The sequence below is a fragment of the Oryctolagus cuniculus genome, chromosome 4 (assembly GCF_051225735.1).
Source record: "Oryctolagus cuniculus isolate XC-2025 breed Fujian yellow rabbit chromosome 4, ASM5122573v1, whole genome shotgun sequence".
Taxonomy (NCBI): Eukaryota; Metazoa; Chordata; class Mammalia; order Lagomorpha; family Leporidae; genus Oryctolagus; species Oryctolagus cuniculus.
In genome coordinates, this window is record NC_142870.1 from 32,086,286 (window position 1) to 32,095,605 (window position 9,320).

General features: G+C 35.7%; 1 protein-coding gene across 1 annotated transcript in view; it reads left to right on the forward strand.

Moving 5' to 3' along the window:
• The first annotated feature begins 772 nt into the window (after window positions 1-772).
• The window catches only part of NRIP1 (nuclear receptor interacting protein 1), a 54,928-nt gene continuing 46,380 nt past the window's right edge, over window positions 773-9,320 (forward strand). The window contains exon 1 of the mRNA XM_070071916.2: window positions 773-894. The gene's annotated coding sequence lies outside the window, so the exon portion shown is untranslated. The remainder of the gene's footprint in view (window positions 895-9,320) is intronic.

Sequence of the window (9,320 nt, forward strand, 5' to 3'; positions counted from 1 at the left end):
CCTGCTGCTGCAGATACTGGGAAGCAGTGGTAATGGCTGAAGTAATTGAGGTCCTGTCATCCATGCAGAAGACTTGAATTGAGTTTCCAGCTTGAGGCTTTAGCCCAGCTCAGTCCTTACCATTGCAGGCGTTTGGGTAGTGGGCCAAGAGATGAGATCTCTCTGTCTCTCTCTCCATCTCTTTTTCAGCCTCTCAGACAATTAACTAAAAGATAACATCTATATATAGTCCTTCCCTTTTAAATTCTCCATCCCCAGCTACCCCACTGATTTGTTTTCTTTCACTATTGATTAATTTTCATTTTCTAGAATTTTATGCAGATGGAATCTACAACTGAGAATGTTTGTAAGAGAGAAATTATAGCTTTTATTTTTCCTTCCTTTTTTTGTTTATTGGAAATATACCTTCAGGAAAATTTAGACTTTGGTTGTAAATTGATTGAATTAATCTGACAGAACACTATTAAGATGAAAAAATTTACAAAGGTTATTAAGTACATCCTAGCAACCCTAAGCCTTTTTTGTAGTTTACTTTGTTGAAGCATCTACTTTTTATCAGTTAAGTAATTGTATTATCTGGAACACAAAAATCTGTTGCTTTCCTTTAACAAAACAGTATTCATAAAAGCTTTGTATTTCCCTGTCAAATGACTTAACTTTTGCATTAAACTTGAACAAGAAAAGATTCTTGAATACATTTACCGAACTTAGAAAAGGTATTCTAGAATCTGGCTTGGAATAGTTGCCAAACTATCTTTTTCCTTTTCTTAAGATGCATACTTGACTAACGCAGGACTGGGGAATCTGAAGACTCCAGATGACATCAGAGCTACTTTTCAACAGCCTTCTCAGTTTCCTTTCACAGAAAGCAGAGGCTTAAACCTTGGAGTGACGGTGAGAATATTTTTTTTATTTCTTCAGGCTTAATCATTGTGATTTTGATATATTTCTGAAAGTTCTATGTTATAGAATTATAAATTCTTATATAATTATAAATTATAATCATCAAATGTGTATTATGTGCTTTTATCAATGCAGATTATTTCATTGGACTATTGGTTAAAAAATAAGATACAGTCCTACTTTAAGGAACTTACAGGGAAAGGATAAATGTAGATAAATAAATGTAGTCAAACAGTAAAAGATTAAAATTTCCTTAAGAAAAACACAGCAGATATTCTTAAGAGTTAAATGTGTAGATTACTTCTGGTTGAAGAGATTGGGAAGCTTAAAAGAAGAGATTATATTTGTGTTGGTGGTACTTACTTTTACCAGAAATCAGAGAAATTGGATAGTTAATACAAAATGTGAAGTAGCAATCATTTCAGATAAAAATTAATTATATAGTATCTTGAGGAAATGTGGAAGGATGTTTGGTTGTTATGAGTTTGTTATGGTATAGGTCAGTGATTACTTCTGGAATTATGTGAAATGGTTACTCTTCCAAGGCAAAGACTATATTAGCATTTCTGAGAAGTGATACAATAATTGGTTCAAATCAACACCACTAGGTGCGCAGTGCAAGGAGAGAGCAGAGTGAGTGGTTAATTCTACTTGGATTAACACTCCTGTTTTCTAGTCTTTCTGCAACCTAAGTGAATTTGTCACGTCATGTTTGTCATGCTTGTTTCTGAGCAGAAGCAATCCAGGTGAACTAGGTAAAGGCACAGGTAACTGCAAAAAGGCACAGTGAATGGTTATTCTTCTCATAATTAACTGTGATTAATACCTCTTTCAGGTATTTACCTGAAAACTCTGATCAGAAGAGAGAGCAGGTGGAGCATCCTGAAATTCTGGGTGTTCTAATTCACTAGGATGTTTCAAAACGGGCTTGGGAACTCAGCCAAATTTGCACTTTACCTGCAGGCATAATATGGTTGTCACAGTGATAATACCTAATCCTTTTTCTGCACTATTTTGGTTATGTTAAGAAAACTTAGCGATGGGGTTATTTTAATCATTCCACTTAACTGCTTTGGCTTTTCTTGTAATTTCACCAAGAAAAATCTCTAAAACATTACTTGTCAAAAACAATTGTATAAAATTGTTGTTAATTCTTTGGTTGCTCTGCATTTTTTTTTTTACAACTATTCACATATTTTTACCTCTAAGTTAGAATTGTAAATACACTAGACTTTTATTTAGAAATACTAAAATTTCTTTTATTCAGCTGTAATTATGTGTTAAGAAATGATTGATAATCTTATATTTGCTTTCATGGGGTCGGTGTTTGGGACCCAGCAGATTAAGTTACTTCTTGCGATGCCACATTGCATAGTGTAGTGCCGGTTCAAGTCCCTGCACCTATGTTTCTGTTTCTGATCTGGCTTCCTGCTAATGCTTCTTTGGAAGCTGCAGATAATGGGCCCATATTACCCACTTGGAAGACCTGGATGGAATTCTTTTTCCAGCTCTGACAGGGGTGTTTAGGAAGTAAAGAAGTGGATGGAAGATTATTCTCCGTGTGTGTGTTTCTCTTTGTTTCTTTTTTCTCTCTCTCTTGCTCTTATTCTCTGGTCCTCTTTCAAATGATGAAAATAAATAAACTTTTTTTTTAAGTTCATGGAAAATTTAAGCAATAAGTTGATTTTTTAAAATCTTTTATATTTGGAAAAATATAGTTGATATTGAACCCTGTTTATCAACTTTTAATTTTTTTTAAAGATTCATTCATTTATCTGAAAGGCAGAGCTACAGAGAGGCAGAGGCAGAGAAAGAGAGGTCTTCCATCTGCTGGCTTACTCCCCAGATGGCTGCAACAGCCAAAGCTATGCCAATCTGAAGCCAGGAGCCAAGAGCCTCCTCTGGATCCCCAACATGGGTGCAGGGGCTCAAGAATTTGGACCATTCTCCACTGCTTTCCCAGGCCACAGCAGAGAGCTGGGTGGGAAGTGGAGCAGCTGGGACTCGAACCTGCACCCATATGGGATGCCGGCACTGCAGTGGAGATGTGCACTGGCCCCCTAAAGTTTTATAAAAAAGAACATTATAACCAGGCATACTCCTGTTAACACTTCTGCCCCTCGCCCCGTGATATAGTTTGTTGTTCTTAATTTTTCAGCATCCTTGTTCTACTGAGTAATCAGAATGGTAAGCAACAATCACTCATGGCATATGAGTAAATATGTAAATGAGTTATTCTTAGACATGATCAAAGATTTTTCTTTCAGATTAACAAAAGTTATTTAGAAGGTACAGTGAAAAACTTTGAAAACATAACACTGTATTATTAGTGGAGATTTTCTAAATTCTTTACATATATTCAAAAACGATTTAAGATTTTAAAAGGGATTATGCCAAGTTTCTGTTGTCTAAGGTCGTTCTTCCTTTGAAATGAGGAGCTCGTGATCAGTTAGTTGGAATATGTTGGGTCAAAGTATATGAATTTTTTTTCAGTACCCTTCCATTAGCCAGTGGATTATGTCTCCAAGAGGGAGATCTCTGGTATGTATCTCAGGAGACTACTAGTTGACAGTTGGAGATTCTCGACTAACATGCTTTACTGTAGTTTGTTACACATCCATATTCTAAAAAGTCTTGTTATACTTTTAAGTACAGTAATGTCCTTTTGAATGAAAGTCCAAAGAAAGTATTGGAAAAATGAATTTGATTAATTATACTTTGAAACCACATAAAACATGAAGTGTTTATTTATAAAGCTTTTTAGTGTTTCAGACCAGATTTCCCTTGCTTACTTGTTAGCTTCCCCTTTTGAAAGAAATGGAAGTCATTGTAGGTATTAACTAACAAATTCATATTTTATTTTATTTTATTTTATTTGACTCCATATACTCTGCATGTTTGCTCATATCAGTGTGTAACATTTATTAGCTAATTTTGACGAAACTGATGATACAAAAGCAATGAATAACTTGGATAGAATTAGGTAAATTAACTGTAAACCAATTTAGCTTAAGCCTCCGAATATATCAACTTTTTCACTAAATGGAATTTTTATTGTTGTATGTCATAACTTTTGTCTGTGGAATGTTCTTTACTGTACTGTTTTTTTTATCCCAGTTTGATTGAATTGTTATGATTTCAACAGATGTCTTGAAATTCACTGGAAAATTTTGTTAAAATTTTTGTGTTCAACAAACAAATATCTATAAAGATACGAAAATGGACAATAAAGAAGGCTAATTTTTGTAAAGTAGGCATTAGTAATGCCTTCCCCAAACTTTATAAAACTCTCCTGAAAAGTACATTGGTCCCCTGTTAAAGCACAGATAGTATTAAACCGTATATAGTACTGTTTTGTTAAGTACATGCATTCTATGAAAAAGTTTAATTTAGACATATCTAAGTAATTGACAATAATAATAAAACCGGACAGTTATCATAGTATGTTATAATAAAAGGTATGTGAATATGGTGTTTCTCTCTGCAATCTTACTGTATAATTGTGCTAACATGGGTTAACCACAGATGATTAAAACCGTGGAAAGTGAAACCATGGTTAAGAAAAACTACTGTAATGTATGTTGTGTTTAAAATAAAAACACTTTGTAAACAGTGCTTAAAATTATAAGTTTTTAGTGGAACAGTGGTACTACTAGTGAAACCAAGGTCATCTTAGTTGGAATTAGTTGCCATATATCAACTTGGCTTTGTGATGGGGATATCCCTGACTGGGAAACTTGGCTATGAAAATCTGGATGCTTGGGTCAAAATTGTTAGTTTTCAACATCGCTTCCATTCTATCCATTTTTTTAAATTTTTAAAAATTTTACTTAAGTTATACAAGTTTCATGTATTTCATACGTAGAGATTTAAGAACATAGTGACACTTCCACTCCTACCCTCCCTCCTGCACATGCTCCAACCTTTCCTCCTCTTCCCTCTCACATTCCCACTCCTAATTTTTACAAAGATCTATTTTCAGTTTCCTTTATGATTGTATAGTTAACCCTGCGCTAAGTAAAAGAGTTCAACAAGTGGTATGAAGAAAAAAAAAAACACTGTTCCTCAACAGACGAGACAGGGCTTTAAACAATCATTGAATCTCAAAATGTCTATTTCATTCCAATTCATTACATTTTAGATACTCTATTACTTAAATCAGGGAAAACATACAGTATCTGTCTTTTTGTGACTGGTTTATTTCACTAAGTATAATGGTTTCCAGTTGTGTCCATCTTGTTGCACAGAGCAGGATTTTTTTTTTAACAGCTGAGTAGTACTTTGTAGTGTATATATACCTTAATTTCTTTTCCAGTAAACAGTTGGTGGACAGCTGGGTTGATTCCATATCTTAGCTGTTGTGAATTGTGCTGCATTGAACAAGAGGGTATAGATAAATCTTTTATATGCTAATTTCTTTTGGTTTGGGTAAATTCCCAGGAGTTGGATGGCTAGATCATATGGTAGGTATATATTCAGATTTCTGAAGTATCTCCATACTGTCTTCCACATTGGCTGCTCCAGTTTACATTTCCACCAATAGTGGTCCAGAGTACCTTTTCCCCCACATCCTCTCTAGCATTTGTTGTTTGTTGATTTCTGTATGAGAGCCATTCTAACTGGAGTGAGGTGAAACCTCATTGTGGTTTTCATTTGCATTTACCTGATAGCTAGTGATCCTGAGCATTTTTTTGTGTCTCTTGGTCATTTGAATTTCCTCTCTTGAAAAATGCCTGTTCAAGTTCTTTACCCATTTCTTAACTGTATTGATTGTTTTGTTGTTGTTGAATTTCTTGACCTCTTTATAGATTGTGGATGTTAACCCTCTGTCAGTTGTGTAGTTTGTAGATATATCTCCCGTTCTGTCAGTTGCCTCTTCACTTTGCTGAGTGTTTATTTTGCAGTGAAGAAGCTTCTCAGCTTGATGTAATTCCATTTGTCAATTTTGGCTTTGATTACCTCTGCTTCTGGGTCTTTTCCAAGAAGTTTTTGCCTGTGCTGATGTCTTTCAGAGTTTCCTGAATGTTCTCTAGTAAATTAATTATATCCAGTTATAGATTTAGGTCTTTGATCCATTTTGAATGGATTTTTCTATAAGGTTTAAGGTATGAGTCTAGATTCATACTTCTGCATGTGGAGATCTGTTTTTCCCAGCACCATTTGTTAAAGACACTGTCCTTGCTCCAGGGATTGATTTAGCGCCTTTGTCAAAGATAAGTTGGTTGTAGGTGCATGGATTTATTTCTGGAGTTTCTATTCTGTTCCATTGGTCTACAAGTATGTTTTTGTGCCAGTTCCATGCTATCCACTCTTTTTTTTTTTTTTTTTTTTGACAGGCAGAGTGGATAGTGAGAGAGAGAGAGACAGAGAGAAAGGTCTTCCTTTGCCGTTGGTTCACCCTCCAATGGCCGCCGCAGCCAGCGCACTGCACCACGCTGATCCGATGGCAGGAGCCAGGAGCCAGATGCTTTTCCTGGTCTCCCATGGGGTGCAGGGCCCAAGTACTTGGTCCATCCTCCACTGCCTTCCCGGGCCACAGCAGAGAGCTGGCCTGGAAGAGGGGCAACTGGCACAGAATCCGGTGCCCTGACCGGGACTAGAACCCGGTGTGCCGGCGCCGCAAGGGGGAGGATTAGCCTGGTGAGCCGCGGCGCCGGCCGCTATCCACTCTTAATTCCTGTTCTCACAGCCAGTCATGGCAGCCCTGTCATTTCTTATCTAGAGCTCTTGTACTGTTGAGCCTGTTCTAGTGATGTCCTTATTCCATTCTATCACAGCTGGTAGGTTTTCCTACAGCTCTAATTTATTTGTGTTACTTCTCTGATCAAAAGTAATTTAGTGTTTCTAATAGCATAATGACACTACGAAACCAATGGCCTTCCTTAATTAACCCTAACGTAGAATGCTAAACATTAATATAAATAACATTTCTTCTGAATTTGATCTCTTTTAAAGTGTTGACTCGCCTTAAGTCTCTTACTTAATACATTAATTGATATAACTAACATAATTTAGGGAGGAAAATCCCTACTAAGTCTCCAAATCAACTCAGGTTTTTTTCCTATTCCATGGAAGGTTTCAAATTAAGTGATTAAAATAATTTTAAAATGTGTTGATCCAACCGTCAACTCACTTTCTCTTCTTACATAGACCTAGGTCTTTTTCATTGGAAGTAACTGGTGAACTCGATATTCTCCTTGAATGCCTGCTACATTTGCCCTTCAACCATGTGGCTTGCAGTTTGTAAATTTGAAATTGGTGGGATTTTAACAGTAGAGTTTACTATGCATTTTATTTAGATAACTAAAATTTCCCCATTCTGGCTTAGAGATACACAAATTTATTTTCAAACCCCATTTATTTCCTTTTTTGTATTTTACTTATAAAAAGGTTGTTACAATCTGTGCAGGCTTCTAGCTTGAAGCTTTATCTCCTGCTGTTGCCACCTCTCTTCCTCCTCCTCCTGCCATATTGCAACTTGTCCTCCAAGCTAATGCTTCTCAAACTATCTGCAATGAAGGACCAATTTTTGTTTGCATGTTTTCATATCACTTTCTTTTTGTAATTTTTATTGTTTTTAAAAAGCTTCTTTGTACAACAGATTGGAAATTAGGAAAAAAACCCACACAGAATAGTAAGTTCAAACTTTCATCATTAAATTCAGTGGACATCAGATGAGTCTGTCACATTCTATGAAAGTTTCTAATTACTGTCGGTAAAGTTTCTAGAAGTGTGGCTGCTGTATTTTCTTGCTTGGGCTAATACACCACCCTGTAGCTTTTTTTCCAACTGGCAAAGCCTTGTTTATTCCTAGACTTGATTCTCATGCCTCCTCTGTAGGATTGCCTTTATTAAGAACAGTGCCCAGTGTAACTGGGCTCACAGGCAAAACATGCAGATTAGAAAGCCCCTTTTTCTTAATCTCATAAGAACTTTCCCTATTTTGACCAAAGATTTTGAAAACTTTCCTTAGAAGGGAAAAGTTGTAGTCTGGCATTCAGAAAAATTGCCAAGTTCAAAATGAGACCAAATTAGAGTAAATTCAAAAGTAGGAAATAATGCAGAATTTCAAAGTTGGTATTTTAAATAAACCACCAGTTTGGTGTATCAATATATTAACTTCATGTCCTCTTAAACACAGCTTTGGATCTTATTTTGAAAGTGACCAATATATAAAAATGGCCAATAAAGTTATACACAGGTCTTGTCTTTAGTAATGAAATTTAGTTTTCTCTGAAATGGTTTAGTTTGTCAAGGAACAGTTGGATTGACCACCAACATTTGGTGGCAAGGAGGAGAGAGACCACCTGTGTACTTTTGGCCAAATTTAATTGTGGATTATGAGTGGAGAACATTGTGAATCACTTTCTGCCTCAGGTGACCTGCATTCTCTGTCTTGTGGGGGATAGTGGAACCCCACGGTGGTTGTTTTCAATCATGATCATGGACCGTGGTATCAATTGCTGCATGGTTCTGAGAAAAATAAATTTATGAAGTAAAAATGAGAAAGGAAGGAAGGAAAAAAGGAACAGTCCTCTGACTTGTCATCTAGTCTTTTCCCCCAAAATCTTTCTTTCAATACTTTTTCCACCTAGTTCGTGCCTTTTTGCTAGGATCTATAATGTTGATTCTGTGATTTCCTTACAGCCTTGTGAACCTGGTAAGGGCTATTTTATCACTTAGTTATACTGATAGTTCAGTTTTTACCATAAAACAACTTAAAACGAACATTTGTGAATTTGCTACTTCTTGAATGGTAAATTCAGAATAATAGTGACTATGCAAAGATGGGACATAGTTCATATCCTCCTCACTCTAATAAAATAATTCTCCTCATTCCCCACCTGTGTCTTGGATGTATTTCTACACAAAGAACACTGTTTATCTGGCATAGTTGTAGTGGAAATCCTTGAAATTATGAAGTAGACATTTTAGTTGGCGACAACTAGAATAGCACTTCATGACTATTTAGTGGATCAGCAGCAGTTCTCAATTTTCTTGTTCTCAGGACCCTTTATATTCTGAAATTACTGAGAACCCAAGAAAGTTTTTATTTAAAAGAATCATATCAACCATATTATAAATTTAAACTGAGGAAAGAATTTTAAGCATAAGAATGCACAGGGATGTATTCCATTCTCATCAAAACAGTGACAGATACAGAGGATACATCACAAAGTTTAGAGGGAGTGGATAAGTATTTTGTTGTAAAACACTTTGAAATCCATTAGTTTTTTTTGTTTTTCATAATATACATTTCCATGAACTTTCTGAAGACCCCTTATATTTGTAGATTTCAAATTGTTTTTCCACCAAAATAAACTTTACCTTTTTACATTCCATTTCCCATGAACTTTTTGAAGTGCCCCCCACACAGCCTCTAGACAACCTCCCCTGATTAGCCATGAAAGAAAGAT